The sequence below is a fragment of the Coffea arabica genome, chromosome 1c (assembly GCF_036785885.1).
Source record: "Coffea arabica cultivar ET-39 chromosome 1c, Coffea Arabica ET-39 HiFi, whole genome shotgun sequence".
In the NCBI taxonomy this organism is placed as follows: domain Eukaryota; kingdom Viridiplantae; phylum Streptophyta; class Magnoliopsida; order Gentianales; family Rubiaceae; genus Coffea; species Coffea arabica.
In genome coordinates, this window is record NC_092310.1 from 13,630,207 (window position 1) to 13,654,851 (window position 24,645).

Here is a 24,645-nt window from a genome sequence, read left to right on the forward strand (position 1 = left end):
GTGTGATTTGCAAACCTGTTTTGGGAATTCTGGTATAGTATTTTGCATTTTTGACCTAGTTGTGCTAGGATTTGGATTGAGTGACCTTCTGTGATGTTGTAGCCCTATCTTTTAGCTTCGAAATGGTGGGTCTTACACCTTCGTCCGATAATCATAGGGCATTTGGTGCCATTACCGCAAAAAGGAAGTCAAAAACTGTTTTTTTTAGGGCCAAAGCTAATTGCATTTCCGAATTTTCTGGTTTTCTCTAATGATTGTATATGTTTATGGAACCCTATTGGGGTCATATTTGGCATTGGTTTACGACTCGTTATCGAGTCTCATTGTACTTGCTTGCATATTTTAGGGCTTGACTTTCCTTTCCGGTTAATTTCCTAGCTAAATGACTTGAATGACTTGAAGCCTAGTGAACGGCTTTTGGAAGTGAGATTATTTTTGTATGAGATGTTGGGACTGATTTGAGAAAATAATGAAGCCAAAATGGCTGGGAAATTAGGTAAACACAAAGGGTGTGCTGCCCAAATTTTCACTCAAGGACTAAGTTTTTATTGGAATTTGTATATTTTCGTTTGACAAATATTATGACTGTTTTATCATTCCCAAACATGATACCTCTTCGATTTAAAACGCCAAATGTTTACTTACTCCGTACCCAAAATATAGAAGTGTGAGTTAGGGTTTTATCGGTCACAAGTGAACTACTTTCAAGTACGATTTTAAGAGTCTTTTTGTTTTTCCATATGTTTTTCATCCTTGGTTCCCAACAACCCTCTTCTTACTTGGAAGTCATCTTTACACGTTTTACTCCTAATGAGTCGGGTTTCTTTGTTTTGCTCGATAAACTATAATGTGTTCTCTTGTTCAATCTTAGGTTTTTTCAGTGACTGAGGGTTATCCGGAGGGATATTTTACACATTATTTTGCGTGCCTAGGTGAGTGTTCCTTGTTTGCTATATCCCTTGACTTATTGGCCTGTTATTATGAATTGATAATGTGTTACGTGCTTTCAATGATTGTTAAAACGCGTTTTCTAGGCGAGTGTGTACTTTATCGCACTCGACCTAAATAAATATGAAATTTTCAATGATTAATGATTAAATGCTAGTTGTGCATGAATGTAAGCCGTTTGGCTGAACTGGCCACTGCCCTTCGTTACCGATCGAATCGGGCGATATGGTGACCCTGGGTGAATTTGGTATACTCGAGTATTACCTTGTAGTCCGGCTACGTCCGGATGGGAGGAGTCCGGTCAATGTCCGGATGGGTGGAGTCCGGCCAACGTCCGGAAGAAAAAAAAAAAGAGATGAACGAGGGATTCTACTTACAAAAAAATATATTGGAAACGATTGGAGGAATAAGGGGAAATGTCAAGAGAACGAACAAACAAATAGCTCCATGTGAGCCCGTATCCTTTTAATGAATGTTACTATCGCTTTCCATTGAAAATGTTTCTTGAATTATTGATACTCCATGTGCGATATATTGAATTGTTTGTTTGATTACCTGTTCGGAACCTCACTGAGCTTTTAGCTCACCCCTTTAGTTTTGTTTTCCTTAACAGGGGACGGCGAGCAGAATGAGAGCACAGACTAGCCAGTTTAGTTCTTTTGTTTCTTTTGTTTCTTTTGTAGTGGTTCTCGCCTTGTGCTTGGCACGGGCTGGACGTATGAAGGATTGAGAACCTTTGTATATTCAATCTTTACACTTCCGTTTGGGTTTGTCAATGTATATAAGTTTCGATGTTTGCTATATGAATTCTTGTGGTTTTATTTCGAATTTGATTAAGGAACGACTGAGTCCCGGCGAGAGCTGGGCAGGCGACCCGCCAAACCCTCTGGTTCGCCTTAGGGGAAGGTGGGGTCGTCACACCAACTCGTTCAAGTGTGGGCTATTCGACTTCGACTATCTCTTCTTCTTTCTCGGTCAAGGATGGGAGTTCTTCGTGTTCATCCTCTTCGTCTGTTAGTACCTCTCCATTAGGCATCATAAGCATGACTCGTTGATTTGGAGATTGAGAAGTAATGTGTCTAAATCCTTGGCATCGGAAACACTTGGTGTCGTGGTTTCTCGGTTTAGATGTATCTTGGTTTGCCTTGAACCCTTCCTGTGGAGTTGTCTTAGCAAATAGTGCATTTGGCCTCGAATTTCCCTTGGAATCACCAATCGACTTCATCATGGAGGTGGTGCTCTTGCCTATCATAGCCGTGTTTCTCCAATTTCCAAATTGGAAGTTGGAGTTTTGACGAGTGATACCCCTCCTCTTGAGCCTCCTTTCTACCTTGACAGCTTTGTCCATTAGCTCTCCCATGTCTAGGTAGTGTTGGAGCTCTACTACATTGGCGATGTCAGTCCTTAATCCCCTAATGAATCGTGCCATGGTCGCCTCCTCATCTTCACGTACGTCAGCTCTCGTCATTGCCATTTCCATCTCCTTTAAGTAGTCTTCAACGGACATACTACCTTGAGTAAGGGTTTGTAATTTTTGGTGTAAATCCCTATGGTAGTAACCCGGAACGAGTGCTTTCACATGATCCTTTTTAGCTCCCCCTAAGTTCGGATGGTTAGCTCCTCATTTCTCCTTTGTTTGGTGCGTAATTGATCCCACCAAACAGTTGCGTAGTCGGTGAATTCGATGGTTGCCAATTCCGTATAATGGTTACAGTCAAAGATCAACTCGATCTTCCTCTCCCAATCCAAGTATGCCTCGGGGTCCGATTTTCCTTGGAATGTGAAATTTTAAGTTTTATTCCATGGAGTTGCTCTTTGCCATGTTTGTGATGTGTCTCTTCCCTTGGCTCGTGTTCATCATCCCCAAATTCCCTCTCGGAGTTAGAATCACTTAGTTCATTTAGGGTAAGCTTTCCTCTACTTTTCTTAGAGGACCTCTTGGATGATTCCAGTTGTTCAATTTGTTCTTGCATGGATTCGAACTTGCGGTCGAACTTCCTTTGCATTTTGGACCACATAGCATCCATTTTAAATGCTAGTTGCGTAATGGTAAGGTCGTTCTCGTGAGCCATGTTAAACCTGCAAAAACTCAACAAATTGTTAGTAGTAAATGCCTCACCTCACGCCCTTACTTGTTTTCTTTCCCTCGCACTCGTGTATGTGTATGTCACTCTAATGCTCTTACCACACTTCTCAAGTCACGGATTGTCCCCCTTGAAGAAGTGGAATTCCTCAATGAGGTTCAATCAACTCCTCTCCAAGTACACCAAGATTGCAATGTTTAAGTAGGTGGAATTGGAAGGGAAGTGTTTGGACAGATTTGATGCGGTTTAGACTCTTGACGTATAAACTCTAAGACTTGACTTTAAGACTTAGGAGGAGGTGAGAATCGAGACTGTTTGACCCGTTTTGACACGAGAGTATTGACTCAAGACACTTTGTAAGACATAAGTTGTGGCTGGATAGATTGCAAAAGAAAGTAAACAAGAGTGTGGCAGAATTTTGGGATCCTAGAAGTAACGCTACCTTTTTGCACTTGGCTGGGTTTGTTTTGGCAATTTTTTTCCCAGGTTTCTTTGGAATTTTTGGAATAAGAATGGCGGTGGTTTTTGGATGATTCCTAATGGCTACAAACAGGTCAGATTTTGGTAGTCTTTGTTGGTGACTAGGTCTTGTTCCCCAATCCCAACCGACTAGGATTCCCCAAACTAAACAACTTCCTAATCCGAAACTGTTTTGGCTTTCTTTCCTTGTATTTCTTTCCTTTTTTTTGTTGTTCCTTTTGTTTTGTTTTCTTTTCGAAGCAAAACAGATTGGTTCCTCCTTTTTTTTCCATTCCAATTCGGATTGCAAGTTTCAAGATCAAGAAAGCAGTTTGGGGTTTGGTGTATAATGCAGCCACTACTTGGTTCAAGAAACAAGAAATAGGTATATCAAGAATTTCAAGAATCCCACCAATGCTTCGAGTTATATCAAGATTTCCAAGAAACAAAGGTAAGCTTACCAAGAACTTCAAAAGAAATATAATTGCAAACAGATTCAGCCTTTGTTTAGTGCAAGATACCAAAACCCTAACCTTTTTTGTCAAGAAAACCCTAAGTGAAACCGCGGATCTTCAAGACAGAGAGCAATCAGATTTCTCTTTTTTTTTGACTCTAGATAGCTATACCTGAACAACAAGAAAACCCAACAAGCTAAGGATACGTTGCAAAAAAAAAAAAGGAATTTGGACAGTCACAACAAACGACAACAAGGACACGATGCAACAAGGACGACTTAGACAGCCACAAGCAACGACAACAAACATAAACGACAAGGACAATTGAACAAGCGACCAAATTTGAATAACTACCTAATGACAATATGCAGTCAGATTAGGAACGCAAGCAACAAGACATGGTTGAGGTGTTTTTTTTTTTAAAGACACAATATGGACAATAACAACGACGACCAGATTTGGAAAAACACACAAAAAGGAAACTTACAAGACTTGACTGGATATACTTGATACGTCAACTAGCTCTGATTACCAGCTGATACGAACCTGCCCGCAGGTATGAACTCGTACTCTATGTAGTGCCCGGATCTAGACGAAGGAATCAAGTTGGTCCGCAGAGTAACCCTCGAAACCCTAACTCTATGATGTGAACCTTGGATTCAACCTCAACCCACAAGCACTCAAGTAAGCGAACGATGTTATGAATAGAAGAATGCCACAATCAAAGTGTGTACTTGATTGATAAGTTCAATTGAATACTTTCGAGTAATTTTCAAGTATTCAAAGGAGACTCTCTTAGACAAGAGAAGAAGTGTAAACACTCAATTGCTGAATTATTAATGAATGAATAAAGCCATTGGTTGCGTGGCAATTTATAGCCTTACATAGAGAAGAAAACCTAAGTAACTAGTCTAGCAATCCGAACGTGATTCGAATTCACTTACTCCATAAAATTTAGAAGTTGATATTCGACCATTTGGCCCTTTGTGGGCTTGGCCGAACTAACAAAAACATCTACTAAGTGAAATAAGACGAGGTTATGGGCCATGAGGCTCTTATTCCAAACGCCCTAATTAAAATAGAAATTTCCTCACTTAAAACACACTCTCAGATGGAGCTCCTCAATCCTCCTCGTTTGGTTCAAGAACTTGAATGAGAGTGTAGCGGACTGTTCTGTCTTGCTCAAGCTCGGCTTTCATGTGTGCATGGTTAGTTCCCTTGTAGGTGGAACAAATTAGGGCTTGCATGGACTCTTTGAGCTTCTTGGCACGAGCCCTTGTCATTTGGCCATTGAACTCCATTCGGTCCTCCTTCAAGGCAGCCGAGCCTTCCCTTGCATCAACTGGATTGGCTACATTACTTGAAAGTTGACGGAGAGTCAACTAATACTTGATCAAACTATGGCGGAGCTATTTTGAAATAGCGCTTGTATCCTTTCACTTGATATGTTAAATATCCATTGCTTGGCTCATTTTCCGGATTTCATATGTTCGCTATTTTGATACTTATGAATTTGAATCATGGTTAACTTGCTATTTGGGGGTCTGCATGATGATTTGGAGCCTCACTGAGTTTTAACTCACTCTATTGGCTTTTGTTTTCCTTACAGGGGGTACGAGCGAGGGCGCGAGACTGGTATGGGCTTGTATAGTCTAGTTTTTTTGGATTTTTGCTATTGTATCTTGTGCTAGTGCTCGTTTATGGTTGAATGTATCTGAAACTCAAATCTTTTTTTATATTTGGGATCGTATGAACGTTTGAGATGTGAATGAATGTAATTGTACGTTCCAAGTTTGGGAACTGTTATTTCATTTACTCTTGAGGTTGTAACTTATTTTTATCGAAGTGAGTGAGTGAGTCCTGGCGAGAGTTGGGTAGGCGGTCCGATAAACCCTAGGGTACACCCCAGGGGGAGGTGGGGTCATCACAAACTATAGAGTGATTGCTTTGTTCATGAAGTGACTTTGAGTTCGAAGCGGTTAAGTGGACAAAAGTCCTATATATGTTTCCTTTATGAAGTGACTTAGGTTTAGAAGCATTACGGGGATGAAAGTCCTATACGGAGTCAGTTTAATACTATACAGTGGACTGAATATGATTTTAACTTGATTATATTACACTTGGATAATTTGAGTCAAACGATATTATACTTTATCACACTATGGAAGTTATCTCAATGAAGTATTAGTATTTGTAATTGTAGATATCCTACATTAATAAATGATGTAAAGACGTATATAGTTCAATACAAGTATTTTTATTGCACGGAATTTTGGACAGAGATATTTTCTTATAGTGACCACAAATGTTATGTTTAACCCAGAGTCATTTTCTAAAACTATTTTGAAATTAACATTTCAAATGCTTTCAAAATCAAGTTTAAAATAATCAATATTGCCCAAGTGGGAGAATGTTAGAATTATTTTCTAATTTGGGCTTCTACTGATTAATTTTGTTTTGTCAAAACGGATTATTAAATGAAGACCAGTAAAACCCACTGTAGTGTGATCCATTATTGATGAGAACATGAAGATTTGGATTCCTTTCAAGTCCAAGAAAATTCATTTTACAAGTCTTCACATTTTAATGATGGTTGATGGTGCAATCGGACTCGAGAATCATTGAAGATCCAACCCCGTGTCATGCTTATTTCTTGTTATCATTTATTTAATTGAGTTTCAACAATGTTAGTTGTTAATTAGAGTTAAATTGAGAGTTAAGTAAGTTGTTTGAATTAGGGAATAATAAAGGCTAAGGTCATGTTGACCACAGTTAAGCCTATTTGAGTTAGTTTCCTATTCTAGTTGAATTAGAGTTTTAGGAAAGTAGTTAATTGCTTCCAATTTTATTTAGGAAGTTGTGTCAAGTTTAGAAGTCAAGTCAAACAAGAAAACTTGTATTGTTTCCAATTTAGATTAGGGTTTTGAGTCTTTTAAGACTATAAATGGCCAAGCTTATGATATTTTCAAGGGAAGACAATTATGAATAAAATTTGAGAGCTTTCTCTTATTCCTTGGGGAGCGTCCCTTGATACAAAGTGAGTCGAATCTCCTTTGTTCAAGCTTTGGCTTATCAATTCAAGACTATGTTGAATTGTGGCGCCATTCTACCATTCTAAACAATCTCGAGCTGTCCTTGATTGGTTTAGAATCTGTCTTTTGTACCCATAACCTAATCAAGATAGATCTTTCCGCTGCTTGATCGATTCGATTTCTTCTCGAGTGGTCCTTGGAGAATCGATTCGTATCATCAGCGGAAGGATCTATCTTGATCAGGTTATGGGTACAAAAGATGGATTCTAAACCAATCAAGGACAGTTCGAGATTGTTTAGAATGGTAGAATGGCGCCACAATTCAATATGGTCTTGAATTGATAAGCCAAAATTTGAACAAAGGAGATTCAACTCACTTTGTATCAAGGAACGCTCCCCAAGGAACAAGAGAAAACTATCAAATTTTATTCATAATTGTCTTCCCTTGAAAATATCATAAGCTTGGCTATTTATAACCTTACAAGAATCAAAACCCTAATCTAAATTGGAAACAATACAAGTTTTCTTATTTGACGTGACTTCTAAACTTGACACAACTTTCTAAATAAATTTGGAAGCAATTAACTACTTTCCTAAAACTCTAATTCAACTAGAATAGGAAACTAACTCAAATAGGTTTAACTATGGTCAACATGACCTTAGCCTTTATTATTCCTTAATTCAAACAACTTACTTAACTCTCAATTTAACTCTAATTAACAACTAACATTGCTGAAAACTCAATTAAATAAATGATAATAAGAAATAAGCATGACACGGGGTTGGATCTTCAATGATTCTCAAGCCCGATTGCATTATCAACCATCATTGGAATGTGAATACTTGTAAAATGAATTTTCTGGGACTTGAAAGGAATCCAAATCTTCATGTTCTCATCAATTATAGTTGGGGCTTATGTCTATCTCAATCATCTATTTGGTGTGATGTGACGCCCCACATCTCCCTAAGGCGGACCAAAGGGTATCCGCGGACGCCTGCCCAACTCTCGCCAGGACTCAAGCAATTCCATTCAATTTAAATCCGAACTAAACATTTCGAAGAGAGCACCATGAATACAAATAGTGCAGAAGCGTTCAAACTTAACAAGTCACTTAACATGTAACCAGTACATCGGGTAATCATAATACGACTTAAATTCAAAATACACGTCAGGGCCCAAACTTTTACATTTCAATTCCAAAAGTACAACTCAAACCAGGGCCTAGTCAAAATATAGCAGGAGTCTTAACAAAAATACAACGAAGGGTTTCTCCATACTTCTCCAAGATTCGGTCCTGTTAAGGAAAACAAAACTATAGGGTGAGTTAAACGCTCGTGAGGCCAAGAACACACATGCAAGCACTTTGTTCAAATAGCAATCCCAAATTTAATAAATAAAACCATGTCCTTTCAATAATCAATCATTCGAACAGGAAAAGTAATCAGAAACAATTCAAGGATATAGTAGCTCTCAGGAGCTAAGTTCCACTCGCTCTGCCGATGTCATTCGTATACCTTCCCGCGTGGACCTTCCTGTCAACCGGGTCGGTATTTCCATTTCCGTAGATCACCACTTACTTCCCTCCGTCCACCGTACACCTCAAGGGCCCACAAGTCATTTATAAGGCGGTACTCCACGAGTATGCCAAGCAAGACCTCTCATTAGGTCGAGCTCATATATATCTCATGGCTCGCCCAAGTTCCCGACCAAACCCATTGCCGGCTCGAGTCCAAGGTCGGCCTATGAGTTTGGGCGTCCCCCATTCATTTGAAAGTCGAGGAGGTTCACTCCAATGACATATGTAATCATAACATAACATTTCATTTCATTCATTCATTCAATACATTTCAATCATTCATTTGAAATTAGAACGAGTGCGATAAAGTACGCACCCGCCCTTAATTTTTAAAACTTCCAACAATTACCACAAATAAGCAAGTATCAAAGATTCACACACTTGACACTCACCGAGCAATTCAATAAGAATTATTTTCTGGGAGTTCAAGTGTCCACAGTAAGATCCTCTTGAATGTCTCCTTGTGTGCCTGGCAATTAATAGTGGATAATCACTCAAGTATCCCACTTATCAAGGAAGATTGTATACTAGTACAATCTAAAGAATATTTCACAAAAGGAACCTCAATTACTCGTAAATCGAGGCTCAACTTGCCTTTTATTATGTACAATATTATTTGAGTTTTTATCATGAAAATCGAGGGCAAAACGTTTGAATAATACTAAGAGAATTAAGAGTTTTGGAAAAACTCCTTTGCCTTGAAATTGAGAAATTTCAGTTTTATGCTAAATCTTTGAAAAATCGTAACTCGCTCGGCATAAGTCGAGAATTGGAAAACTTTATACCTTTGGAAACCTCTTAGAAAGTACTATAAGTTCCTAGAAGACACTTTTCCATGAATCGAAGTGGAAAGTGCTCAAAAATGAGCGTGAAGGGGCAGACTCAGTTTACAAGGCAGAATTAAGTTGGTTGTCGGCCAACTTTGAAAATTCGGCACGATTTACACGTTGCAAACCGGCCTCTGAAATTCGTAGCTCAATTAGAGTTGCAAGTGAGGTGTATAGAAAAACAAGCGGATCAAGAATCGGAGTTTCGAGTACCGAGATACGGTAGCCCAAAGTTGGGGAAATTCAAGACTGGGGAAGAATTTCCAGATTTGAACCTCCAACTTTAGTAATTTAATTAGGTATCGAAACGAACTTGGATTGGTACCAAAATTGGCAGTATTTTACTCCCATATGAAAGGTACTGCTCTATCAAATTTCAGGGAAAAATACCTTCGGAAAGATAGTTAATTAGTCAACCAAAGTTCAGGAAAAATTCTAAGGCAATCTGCCTTTTGACTTTCATTTCCCAATTTCAAATCGTTTAACCAAGAAAGCTATCCAACCATGGTTCATTGGTGAAATAAAGGTCTAAGATACATCCATGATACCTTTGGTAATGGTTTAGCATCAAAATTTCAATTAATAAGATCACTCCCAAGTTTTTGTCCCAAATCAGTCCAAATATTACGTTTTTTCCAAAACAGGGCAGTCCTCTTGTTTTAGTCACAACTCAATCAATTTAACTCCAAATGAGGCGTCGTTTATGGCGTTGGAAAATAGATTCAGAGGACTAAAAGTTCACAGAAGGGGATGTTCTGAAATTCGGCAAGCAACCAGCTCGAAATTGAGCCTCAAGTTGCTGCCTCCACAAACCATTCCAGCAAATCCGAGAGACAGGACAGCTATCTTAAAACGAATGTTTCGGCTGACTCACAAGGAATCAGAAAGTGAATTTTATCTCAAATTAAAGCCTGGAATGTCTAGTTTCAAATGCCACCAACGGCACTTGATTTCGACACCCGAGGACAGAGTTATGGTCAAAATGCTACCGCTGGACAGGGTTACCCGAAAATAACTTTCCAGCTTGCCTAGTCCACGAATAAATTCATTTGCCCATCCAAACGTTAATGTTTTCCAACAAAAATTTTTACACATATAATATAACATATAAACATCAGGTTCACGCCAATAAATCACCAAAAATGGGCCTTATCATGGCCGAACAAAATAGGGGCAGTTTCGGAAATTTCTTGTCATGACCTCAACTTTGAGTTTCCAACAATAATACTCCATGGATTCATCATTATAACCACTAAACTACCATTAAATCCAACATTAATCCTCTAATCAGCAACAACAACCCAAGTGTGGGAATTTAAAGAGCCCACTTTCACATTTTCCAACCATATCAAGCCATCCATACACATGCAATAACTTAAAGATGCATTTCTACCATCATAATCCAAGTTTAAGGTGTAGGATGAAGTTATACCTCCTTAGTGCCTTAACCCAGAAATTTTCGATCCTCAAGAGCTCCAAGAAACCGGAAATTGCAGCCTTCTAGTTAGCTAAATCCAACCTCCAAGTAGTTTGCTAGATGGCCTTCAAGTTTGGTGAAGATTGGTTGAAGTTTTGGGTTGATTTGATGAAGGAATTTGTGAAGCAAGAGAGTGAGAGAGAGAGGAGGGTTGGCCGGCTGCTTGGTGAGAGAAGATGGAGTGAAGTTTGATCAAAGTTAGCTTCCAAGAGAAGATTAAATGAGTGGTGCACATTCACTCCAAAGTCAACTCACATTAGGGTGCGTTTGGCGCGATTTAGGCTCGATTTTCTCGCGCGTTTGGTTCACTAGTGCACTAAACCTCCAATGCATTTATATTCATGTAAGTATTATTCGCTCTTAATTGTCCCGAAATAAGGGTCTAAAGTCCCTCAAATAAAGTCGCGCGTGTGAAAACGCGTACCGTCAATTTTAACGCTATAACGCGAAACTTCCGAGAAATTCTTATAACGATTGTACTACTAACTATCACTTGGGTATTTATTCATAAGATTACCTATTTTAGGACCATAGTACAAGTCTCCAATATTCCAAGCTTATTGTGCTCCTACGCGGATAAAATCTCCAAGCACTATTCACTATTTTTACTAAACGTACTCCAGGAAATTAATTTTTGAAACGAGTTACTTTAAAAATATAACGAAGTTATATTACCATGTATTTAGGTCTAAGAAGACTAGAAAATATTCCTTGGGATAAAAATCCAATTAAATAATTTATTAAGCCATAAATTAGGCATAAAATAATAGTTTTTACGAGTTCTCACATGTGATATGCAAGGTGTAGGACATATTATTCAGATTACGGTTACTTTAATGAGAGGTCCTACTATAATTATAAAAGGTTAGGTCCTTCTCTTCCATCGATAGCACTAGCATGGTATTGCTAGGGTGACTTGCCCCATTGATGGCCACCATATAGAATTTGAAAAGGAAGAGGGAGCCACTTATGCTAGGCATATGAACCACAATATGCCTGCGATGACCTCACCTCTCTCTAGGGCGTACCTCAGGATTTAGCAGACCGCCTGCCTAACTCTCGTCAGGACTCACTCATACAACTTCAAGAAAATAAATTATAATTTCAAAAGTACATGAAACAGCAGTTACCAACTTAGAATGTACATCCATACACATGTCTATCTCAAAAGTTCATACATATCCAGATATAACAAAAGATTTAAGTTCTAGTTGCACTTCTAACCCTAATCAAACTCCAGCACTAGAATAATTACAAAAGTCAAAAGTCTAGACAAAATCAGCCTGTTCCCGCGTCACACCTATGCTTGCACCCCTACAAGGAAAACAAAACTAATGGGGTGATCTAAAGTTCAGTGAGGTTTCAAAATTTCATGCAAAACAAGTAGCAAGTTAGCCAGTATAGAAAACTTGAAATCTCAAAGTGAGCGAGGATAAAAGTTCATGAAAATAAGCAATAACACTATAAGCAACCAATTAATCAGGGATTCAACATTTCCATATATAAAGAAACAGGTCGCTCTTGCAAGCTAACTCGGCTGCAGCTTGCCGAGAAGTAGTTGACACTCCATCAACTTTCAAAGTAGTGTAACCAGTCCAGTTGAGCGCCACTTAACTCCAATTTCCATCCACCAATCAAACCCCCTATTGGGCCCGAACTCCAACAGTAATAGTGGTGGTAATACTCGAGTACACCGAATCCAGTGGACCACATCCATTGGATTACATGATAAATAATAAATAGTACCTATGGTGTGCTAGTCGTCTTGACCAAGCCCTTACTGGCTCGATTCGACTAACTAACCAATAGGGTTTGAGATCCCAGGCAGTATTCAAGCCATTGACATGTCTATCAAATCAATTTGTAATCAGTGCACACTAATAAATCACATTAGGGCAAGTGTGATAAAGTACACTCTTGCCCGATCAAACAAGTCAAGAAATATCTAATCACATCAAGAAAAATATTGCATTCAAATATCAAGTTCGGTCATGCAACTGGAGACACTCACCAATGATTTATTGTTTATCCAAATCAAGCCCAGGTCCAGCCCCCTGGCTAGAGTCAAAATCTGCGATAAAATATCGGGTAGCAACTTGTAATCAAATAGTGTTTCAAATACACGACTTTCGCTTCTTAATATCAAGGAGAAACCAAGTAAATAAAACTCATTTAAATAGTCATTATAATACTTGATAAACCCTAAGAAAATACATGCCCGCTCTTTTGGTTTTGGCAACGAAACAATTGAAGCTTTTAAATTTATAGCTTGTGATATGCGACTAGAAAATCTCGTTTAAAGTGACTGTTACTTTGTCTATGAGAAATGTGTACTTTTGGTAAAATTTCAGCTTATGAATCACCATCAAGGTCGACCTAAATATCCTTAAGCAAGCTAGGTCCAAGTCGATCTCAAATCACACCTCTACTTCCACTTTCACTCACTCACCTTCCTAGAAAAAAAATTGGGCAGCACCTCTCCTATTTTTCCTTAACTTTTCCTCAAATTTCCCAAGCTAAACTTCATGACAAAACAGCCCAATTCAACTCCACAAGTTATAAGGTAAAAGGGGTTCTTATACTAGGCTACAAAACCAACTAATTTAAACTTATCTCTAGCATATAAACATCATATATCAAAGCTGGAAAATTCTCTACTAAAGTTAGAATTTTAGAACTAAAGTTGGAAATTTCTTATTTTGAAGCTAAAAAGTCACAATAAAGTTACAAATCTTCATACGAGTCCATAACAAAACTAGATACCATCATATCATGGATGAAAAATATAGAACAAGGCTGAAAAATAAAACCCTAAGCTGGAAATTCACCAATCTTCACAAATCTAGGTTATCTTTCACAAAATTTTCAATTCAAGTCATCTTCCCAATAAATTGCAAGATAAGAAAGAGAAGGAGAGTTTTCCAACTTAATACCTTCAAACCTCCAAGAGAAAGTGAAAAATCAATGCTTTCCTCTCCAAATAACTCCACTACAAGCTTCCTTAGTTCCTTGTTGCAACTTTGTTCGGATTAAACTAGTGATTCTTGTTGATTCTTCACTCAAGGAAGGCAAAATCAAGATGAAACTTGAAACTTTCTTCTCTCTTTTTCTCCTCTCAAGAGTCGGCCAAAGGGAAAGAAAAATGAAGGGAATTGTCGTTGTAGGAAAGATAAAAATGAAAAAAAACTTTTGGTCAAAGAAGGCCTTGATTGCCAACACTTGGCAATCAACCCTTTTTCTCTCTTTTTTGTTTCTTTTCCACCCTTTTCTTAGTCAAGAATTTCGACCACCCTAGGATAAAATTAGGGAAAGGAAAATTGAAGAAAAAAAAGAAAATTAGGGAAAGAAAGTCTTGGTCAAGTGGTGTCTTCGACCGGTAACAAACGAGCAAGTCGGTTTAAGCCTATTTCTTTGCCTCTTTTGTACTTTTGTTTTAACTTATGATTCACTAACTTGCTCTTAACAATTTTAATCATATACTTCCTCTTACTTAATACTCACTCTTATCCACCAAATTTAGTACACACCTCACCAATTGATCACACTACCACAATACACCATATAACCTTTCCACTCTATTATAAAAGTAAAAGTAAAACTCTCGACTCTATTAGTTCTTACAACTATTAAGGGAAGTAAATTAGTAGTAAAGGAATTATAAATTAACTTATTCAAAATAAAATAGAATTATAAGAAAATATAAATGAATTTTCAAGTCCTCACAGTGCCGATCAAGATTTTCAAACATCTTAATCTCTATATATATCTTCACCGATTGGTATGCACTTATATTACAATTATATTCAAATATCTAATATTGAGATTTTGGCAAATCCAACAATGCATTTTCAAATAAGTAAGAGTTTAAAACATTCATGGTGGAAAATCTAGATAAGCATCCAAAGTTTAGATAACTAATGTTTAAGAATAGAATAATCATGCTATCAATCAAATGCATAAGGCAAGTGAAAGAAGTTTAGTTCTTTTTATCACCTCAAACACTCTAAATACGAGTTTTTAGAAGCAAAACCTATTCCATGATTTCTTATCTAAAAAATTGTGATTGATATCAATGATTTTCATAAAAGATCTTTTTAATTATGTATTATAAACTAATCTATTTTACATTGCTCCATACATCATTTGGAATAAAAGTTGGGGAAATTTTAGGTTGATTTCTTGCATACAAAATCAAGCATAAGTTCAATTGTATGAATATGAAAATCTTTGATATTTATTTAATTTATTTCAATTGGGAAATTTTTAGCTTATTGAAAATGCAAAATAATGATGATCTGTTATGACCAAACAAAGCATATTCTCATGTAAGTGTTCCAATTGTTGCAAACCAAGGAGTAACTAATTTGAATAACCCTTGCGTCAGGGGGCACTAAAAGCTAATTCAAAGTGAATATAATGAAGTAGACATTAAGATACCATTATCAAGCCTAAATTAGAATGTAATTCGTGTGACGCTCCCCCTTCTCCCTAAGGCGAACCAAAGGGTATCCGCGAGACGCTTGCCCAACTTTCGCCAGGACTCGGTATAAATCTCATTCAAGTTTAATACAATACTAGTCATTCACGACAAAATAAAGTAAGATAGTGTGGAAACCTTCAAGCTTATCAATTTATAACAATTAATACATGCCTACTAAAGAAAAGTCATTTCCACAGTTGAATATCCAAGTCTTACATCAAAATCACAAAAGATACATCAATTTCCCAAAATATACAACTACCAGAAAGTCTAGTCATTTCCATTGGAAGCCCTATTACAAAAGTACATCAAAAGGGTTCCTCCGAGTTTCATTCCCTGTCCATTCCTGTTAAGAAAAACAAATCTACGGGGTGAGCAATAGCTCGTGAGGTCAAGAACACATATGCAAGCACGTTGTCCACATAACAATCCCAATCAACAGGAAAACGATAATATACGAGTAATAAACAATTCCAGTGAAATGTAAACAGAAACAATTCAAGGATATGGTAGCTCTCAGGAGCTAATTTCCACTTGCTTTGCCAATCTCATTCGTATATCTTCCCGCGATGACTCTCCGTCAACCGGGTTGATATTTTCAATCCGTAGATCTCCACTTACTTCTCATATCCATCCACCATACACCGCACCGGGCCCGCACGACATTTATAAGGCGATACTCCATGAGTATGCCAAGCGAGATCTCTCCAATAGATCAAGCTTATCAGGTAATTCTCATAGCTCACCGAGGTTCCCGACCAAACCCATGCCGGATCGAGTTCCAAGGTTGACCTATGAGTTTGGATATCCCCCATGTAACATTTGTGAGTTGAGGAGATTCACTCCAGCGACGTATGTAGCCATAGTATACCATTTCATTTCATTCAAGCATTCAATCATTCATTTCATTCATGAGGTATTCATTTCATTTCAAGCAATTCAATCATGGATCATTCATTTCAAATGAGAACGAGTGCGGTAAAATACACACTCGACTCCATTTTCAAAATACCTAATCATTTATAATAGGTAAGCATATATCAAGTACTCATACACTTGACACTCACCAAGTAATCAAGAAGCAAGTACAAGTGTTTGTTTTAGGTGTCTCCCGTGAGATCATCTTGAAGGTCCTCTTGAGTGCCTGAGCAATTAATAATGAACTATCACTTATAAACCCCAATTATCAAGGAAGATTGCACACTTGTACAATCTAAGAAAATTTCACCAAAATGAGCCTTAATTACTCATAAATCAAGACTAAAAAATGGGGTTTTAAAACACAAGCGAAATCTGATTTTCATCTTTGAAATCAAGTGTAAAACGATCAAGTTATATCGAAGGAAAAAGATGAGTTCTAAAAACTCAATCTCCTTTAAGTTTGGAAATTTCGGGTTTGTCAAACAATCTTGAAAAAATCGTATCTCACTCTCTACAAGTCCAAAATTGGCAAACTTAGTATCGTTGGAAACTTCTTCCAAAGTAATAAAAGTTCTTAGAAGACACTTTTCCATGATTCCAAATGGAAGACATTCAAAATTTGGCTCAAAGTTGCTATTTTAGGCTATCGAGACAGTTTTGGGGTTACTTTTTGGCCAACTTTGGAAATTCGGCAAAATTCACAGAATGTGAACTAGCTTTTCAAATTTGAAATTCAATTAGAATTACAATCAAAGTTTAAAACACAACAAGCAGAACAAAAATCGGAGTTTTGAGCACCAAGATATAGTAGCTCAAAATTGCTGAAAAAGTGAAACGGTTAGGCTAATTTCCAGGTTTAAAACAAAGACTTTGAATCTTTGGTTGAGCATCGAAATGGACTCAGAATGATACCAAATTTGGTATGATTATACTACCATATAAGAGCTATTCCTCTGTCAAATTTCATAGAAAAATTCATTCAGGAAGTCAGTTAAAAAAATCATTAAAGTCCCATGAGTTTCCAAGGCAAATCTGCCTTGTATGTAAATTTTCCTTTTCTAAACATTTGGCCAATGAAATCCTCTCAAACATGGTCCATTTGTGTAGAAAATGTCTAAAAAAATCCAAAATGTGTTTGGTAGGTGATTAACACCAAGAATTTCGAAACAACAAGTCCCAAATCAAGATTAGTTATAAATCAGTCCAGAATTAGGGTTTTCTTTCACAAAGACAGCTTTGAAATCCTACCACAACTCACTCAATTCAACTCAGAATTGAGTGTAGTTAGTGGCATTAAAAACTACATTCATAAGGCTACAATTTCTTAGAAGGAATCATTTTAAAATTCTATCCACAACTAACTCATATTTGAGCATCAAATCGCAGCTCAAAACAGGGCTTCCAGTACAGATGAGAAACAGAATAGGAAATTTTACAAGGTTGGTACGGCTGGCTCAGATGGAATTAAGGCATGCATTTTATACTTTTGGAAAACTGGAAGTGTCTAGTTTCTAATGCCATAGACAGCACTCGATTTTGACAACGGAGCAAAGAGTTATGGCTGAAACAAAATCACTGCCAGAGCACTCTGGACACCTGTTTCCAGCTTTGGTAAATTTTTGAAATCTCAACATTTACCCATCCAAATCACCTAATTTTTTGTGGAAACTTTTCACATAACCTATACAACATATCTACATAAAAAACAAGTCAATTGGACCACAAAAAAGTAAACCAAAGTGCACGGCAATAGCAGGGGCAGAAACAATAAAATTCCCTTTTCACTTCCTTTGAGCTTTCTTCCACAATACAACTTATTTTCACTAGATTAAACACTAATCCAACATAAATAAGGTCAAACCTCATCAAATCTCCAAGATTTTGAATAATATAAAGCTACACACATGAATTTATGAGCTTACAAGTGCAAGATAACTTCCATAAACCAAGTTTTAAGAGGTTGATCTTTGTTTACCTTTGTAGATGACTAAGACAGAAAATTTCAGTCCTTGGAAGCTAAAGAAAACCTTGAGAAACAAGCCCTTTTCCTAGCTTAGGTTGATCTCCAAGTGGTTTGCAAAGTGTGTGTAAATTTTGAAGTGATTTGGGTGAGATTTGAGTGGTGAAATGAAGAAGAATTGTTGGCTCTTTCTTCCTCCTTGTGGTCAGCTGCTATGAGTGAAGAAAGAGGGTGTGTTTGCTGAAGATGAAGCTTCCTTGGACAGCTTAAATGTGTGGTTCAAATTGCCTCAAAAGTCAACTCTCCCTCCATGCGTGCACGTGCGCATTTCGTGCTTGATTCCTCTCGAGTTTGTTTCACTGGTGCATTAAACCTCTAAGGTGTGAGGACCTGAATTTTTCTTATTTTATTTTATTTTACTGGCTTAATTAATTATTTACTTACCCCTTTTTCTCTAAATATTTTATTCCAACCTTTTTAGACCCAATTAAATGGAACTATGCCTTGCATGTATTTTTAAAATGACTTGTTACGAAAATTAATTTTTGGAAGCTCATTTAGTGAGAATAGTGAATGTGCGTTGGAGACAATAATCGATTCGAGGGGACAATGAGTTTGAAAAATTGGAGACTTGTACATTAGTCGTAAAATAGGTATTTTTATACTTAAGTATTCAAGTATTAGTTAGTGATACTATCGTTATAAGAACTTCTTGGATATTTCAATTTACCGCGCACAAATTGGAGGTACGCGTTTTGCGCGAACGATTTAATTGAGGGACTTTAGACTTTTATTTTTGGACTATTAAGAGTGAATAATAATAATATGATTGGAAGTGCATTAGAGATATAGTGCACAAGTGAAACAAACTCAAGAGGAATCGAGCACGAAACGTGTGAGTGCGTGCGCGGGAGAGGGTTGACTTTTGAACGAATTTAGCCACACATTAAAGCTTCTCTTGGAAGCTTCATTTTGATCAAAACACTTTCTCTATTGCTCTCATTCCAGCCAGCCACCAAGGGAAGGAAAACAACTCAAAACTCTCTAAAATTCTTCACCTTTTCTTCACAAAATCCTCACCCAAATCACTCAAATTTTAGCTACAACTTGTAAATCACTTGGAGACCACCTCAAGCTAGGAATAGAGCTTGCTTTCCACGGTTTTGTTGAGTTTCAAGAGGCCAAAAATTTCTGCTTTGTTCATCAAGAGAGGTAAACAACGATCAACTACCAAAATCTTAGTTTGTGGAAGTTATATTACACCCATGAGCTCTTGGATTCTCATGGGTAGCTTTATTTATATTGAAAAATTGGTATGTGGGCTCTATGAACTCCCACTATGGCTTGATGGATTGATTTGTTGTGTTTGGAGTTATTAATGTTGGATTAGTGTTTAATCTAGTGAAAATATATTGTATTATTGAAGGAAAGCTCAAAGGAAGTGAAGGGTAGAATTTTTCCATTTCTGGCCCTGTACATGCCGTGGCCCTTAGAGCAATTTTTTGTGGTTCTAATGACTTATTTCTGATATATATATGTGTAATATAGGTTGTTTACAAAGTTTCATCAAAAAATTTTGTGATTTGGTTGGCCAAATGTGGTGATTTCGGAAGTCTAGCAAAACTGGAAATTTTCCCGTAACTGCTCTGGCAGTGTTTTTCAAACGGCTATAACCTTTTGCTCCGATGTCAAAATCGAGTGTTGTTTGCAGCACTGGAAACTAGACATTCCCAGCTTTCAAACAGTATAAAATACACATCTTAGTTCCACCTGAGTAGTCCATACCAATCATTTGAACATGAGTGTCCTGTTTCGTGTCTACACTGGGAGCTCTATTTTAAGCAACTAATTGATGCTCAAATATGAGCTAGCTGTGGACATATTTTGAAAATGATTTCTTCTAAGAAATTGTAACTTTATGAATCTAGTTTTCAACACCAGCCACGCTTAATTCCAAGTTGAATTGAATGAGTTGTGGCTGAACTTCGAAACTAACTCAGTGATGAAAAACCTTCTTTTTGGCTAGTTGAATGACTCTTTTTGAATTGGGACTTGTGATTTTGAAATTCTTGGTGTTAATCACCTACCAAATGTATCTTGGATATTTCTTAGACCTTTTTTTTATAAATGGGCCAGATTTGAATCGTTTTCACTGGGCAAAATGTTTGAAAATGAAGAAGGAAGCAAAAGACAGATTGGTCTTGGGATTTTCTTGAAATTTGGTAGTTTATTTCACTACCTTTCCGTGTGAATTTTCAAATGAAATTTTGTAGAGGAGTAGTCCTCATATGGAAGTTGAATTGTACCAATTTTGGTGTCAATCTAAGACCATTTCCATATACAAATGATGTCCCAAAGTTGCTCTTCGAATCTGGAAAATTTTCCTTTTCTCTTGGCCGAATGGTCAAATCTGATTTGGAAAGTTATATTTCAAAAACCTTGATGTCAATTACTTCTAAATTACTTATTGGATATTTATGGAACATTGGTTTCAATACTTGAATTAATTGAAGTTGATTGTGTGGAACAAAGCTTTTTTAAAAAAAAAGGAAAATTGAAGTACAAGGCAGAATTACCTTGGAAATTCTTGGAACTTTAGTGGTTTTGTTAACTGACTGTCGCGCCCCACTTTTTGATGGTGTGAAAGTAGAAGTAGTGTGTGAAATATGTATGTGAACGTGTGCGAAAGTGAAAATAAAGGCCGTGGGATTGTGAAATGCGACGGTTTGGCCAAATAAAGTTCAAAAAGGGTTTTTGGATGAAAGATGGAGTCGCCACTTGGTATGGAGTTAGGGTGTACCAAGTCACCCAAAAAATGATTTTTATTTTTGTTTTTTGAAAGAAAAAGTAAGCAAACCCTTTTTAAGAACTTTTAGGTCTACACAACCAAAGAGAGGGATTGGGGGTCACATTTGATAAGGGAGAAGGCAAAGGCAAAACCTAAGGCACTCCCTTATCCTAGCCAAAGCTAGTTGCGTGACTTAGCCCCACTTTTCCTAATTATTCTACCCAAAGTATGTATTGCATGTTGGATATGACAAGGAAAGAAAAAAAATGCAATCCTAAATCTAAAATGTCTCTTATGAGGCTTTTTGGTCCCAACCACATGAGTTGTGGTGGCCAATAAGGAAAGTCCTCATAGAGGTCACAAGTAATGCAAATGAAGACTCAAATTTGAATGTGAGTGTGAAAATGTAAGAACGTGCATGTGTGCAAATGTAAGAAAATAATGGTGTATGTGTGCAAGTGGATGAAAATATGGTAGTAGATACATATAAGTGCAATTGAGTGCAATTTGTGAGGTGGAAAACAAGTGAGGGATAGGAAAAAAGGTGGTGAGAAAGTGTGGATTGAAAAAATGTGGCTAAAAGAGTGAGGAGGTGATACGATAAAAATGAAAGTGTATGACCCTAAAGGAATGCATCAAGTCGGGCACGGGAATGACTCCTAATTTCATGACTTTGATTTTCCCTTGGATTAGAAGGAAGAACTAGCGTGCTAAGGCTATTGAGTAGCCACACTCGCTCGTTTCCCTTATCGAAAAGGGACTCTCAAGCAAATGTACCTTATAACTAGCATGAAGATGCAAAAGCCTAAAATGAAGGGGAAAGGGTAGGAGGGGCATGCCAAATGCTAGAAAAAACTAGCAAAAATGCATGAAATGAAGTGAAACATACAAATGTGTACTAACAAGAAGAGATACCTAAGGGTCTAGCGTTGGACTAGCCCATATCTAGGAATTCCTACTAGCATTGGACTAGTGGAAAACGGAACAATGAGCCACAACTAGCCTTGGACTAGTGTGGTGACGGGAAAGAGGGCCACAACTAGCGTTGGACTAGTGTGGTGACGTACATTCATCCATCATATTCATGCATGGCTATGGAAAGCGAATAGACATGTCAATCACCTATAAACACATAGCACATAACACTTAGCATGCTCGACTAGATGCAAGAACCTAATAAAGCCAATTAACACATAGCAACAAAGGCAAATAACCAAGCTAATGAACCTATTACATTTGCTAACTAAAACAAAAGGGGAAGGGGAAGAATGGACAAGAATGCTCGCCAAGCCCTATCTATTACAAGCCAAGAGGTGTACACATACCCCATAAAAGAATAACTTAATGAAAGTAAAAGTAAATGAAGTAAATGAAAGGAATTAAAGAAAAACAAGAGAAGCAAGTAGACATGCAATTCTCACGTAGCACGTTGGATCACATAGGAGAGACAAAAAAAAGATAAAAGAAATTATACCTCCCCCTTTTGTGGTGCTAATAAAGTGGACAAGACTTAACTTGGGCTATAGTCACCAAAGAAAAGGATAACTTGGGCTAAAAAACCATCAAAACAAAGGATTAATGTACCAACTTAATGGTAAAACATGCGTAAGACAATCGGAATCCACCAAATCATCGAATCCTTCCTCAATTGCAACTTAAAGATTATCAAATAATGCATGAAGACCAAGAAAACGGAATCATTGATCAAATTCTAAAATAGAAAGGTGACTAGGGACCCAATAGCAACCATTAATCAAACCATCAAGGCCAATTGAAACATTTTAGAACTCAAAAGGTTCACGAGCAAGAAAAGGTCAAGGTACCAATTTATTTAGGCAAATTAAAGAAAATAGGTAAACACAAACTCATTTAGACACAAATTTCACAAATTCATGCATTGAGTACAATCTAAACAAAACATGGTAGTTAATGAAAGCAAACAAACAATCGAGTTGAAAAATTGAGGCTACCAAGGACTCAATTGCGAACATTAACCAAGCACTCAAGCCTAATTAAACATTTTTAGGAACTTCAAGGGTCCAAGGGCAAAGAAAAGGTCAAGTAATGGCTCAAAATTCAATTATTCTAAGACCTATTTGCAAGAAATTAGAACTCAATTGAGTCTTTGTAACATTGCTGCAAAACTACAAGGACCAAATTGATTAGTTTTTCCAATTTCTGGGTCATAGCGAAACAGGGAAAGACTTGAGGGGTTAGAATGCAATTATTTGGAAGATATTTTTGCATGCAAAACCATGCAAAAGCTACGGAACACATTTCTGCAACCAACATGAAGCCAGCCTGCTGCACTTCCGTTTCCAAGCTTGTGTTTCAGACCCAAACACACAAGCTTTGCTCAGAAAATTTCAACCAGAATCATAACTCGAAACTAAACAACAAACGCACAACCTCAACATCCAAACAAACAAACAACACAGAGGGAACTGATGCAGAATTCTGGAAGGATGCTCGTGCGAAAAATGGTTTTGGCACTCGGAAATTCTTTTCCCAGCAAAGTGTTCGACCATAGCTCAAGTGTTTCAGATTTTCAAACATACAAACTAAACACCGAACCCTCCATTTCCTCCCCCCAACACAAGATAAACTGAAGTGCAAAACTCAACTAGTGACTAAGGAGAAGGAAATACTTCAGAGAAAAGAGAAAAAAATGCAGCAACTTTTCCTTGCTGCGTTTTGAAGGGAACAACTCTTAAATAACTTGGCAACTTCAGCAATTTCATACCATGAGTTTCCAACAAACTTTCAGATTCAAAATACATCAGAAATGATACATATTCATGCTAAACTTTGACGCAAACAAACCAGAAACAAAGGCAAATGAACCAGAAACAGCGAACAACGACAAAGATATCAAACAACTACTAATTTGAGTGTTCTAGAGAAAAGAAAAGCTGCTGCAAATAGGGACCAAAGATACAACCTCCGGCTCGCCAGATTGGAGAAAATCACACTCAAAGTTTTAATGAATCGATCTAAGCAAGATTTCAATTTTCTGTAGAAAAAAAAAAACTTCGAACTATGCATTTCTAGATTGAAGCATAAGCATACTCATTCGACAACCAAGAACATGCAGCCTGCTAAACCAGATTCCACAACATTTAAGTAAGCAAGAAGCCCATAACAACAAAAAGGCAACAGCTTTGGGCTGTATAATGAAAGGGAACGCATGAAACATCATCTGTTCAGCAATCAGATTTCATATGAAATGAAAAATAGACAAGAGAAAGGGTCGAAGGCTACCTGTTCACCACCTTTGGATTTACAGCTTCAGTTTGGATGTAATGCAGATTCTGATGAAGTAGCTACCAGGGCTTCTCTCGGTCTCCCTCCTGGCCGTGACTTCCTCTTCTGGTCAGTCTCTCCCAAACTCTCAAAGCTCTCCCTTTTACTCTCTTAGCCGTCAAGAAACCTCAGCTTTTTGTTTCTTTCTTTTTGCCCTCCAAAACCTCTCAGCCGTTGTTCCCTGGAATCCTTCTTGCAAGTTTTTCTGCGTTTTTCCTCTCTCTAATATCTCAGCCGTCACCTCTCTCTTAATCCCCTCGCCTTATGCTCTCTCACTACCCACAGCCGCTGACCCTTTCTGGTTCTTTCTTTTGCCGTTCCCAGAAACCTCCCT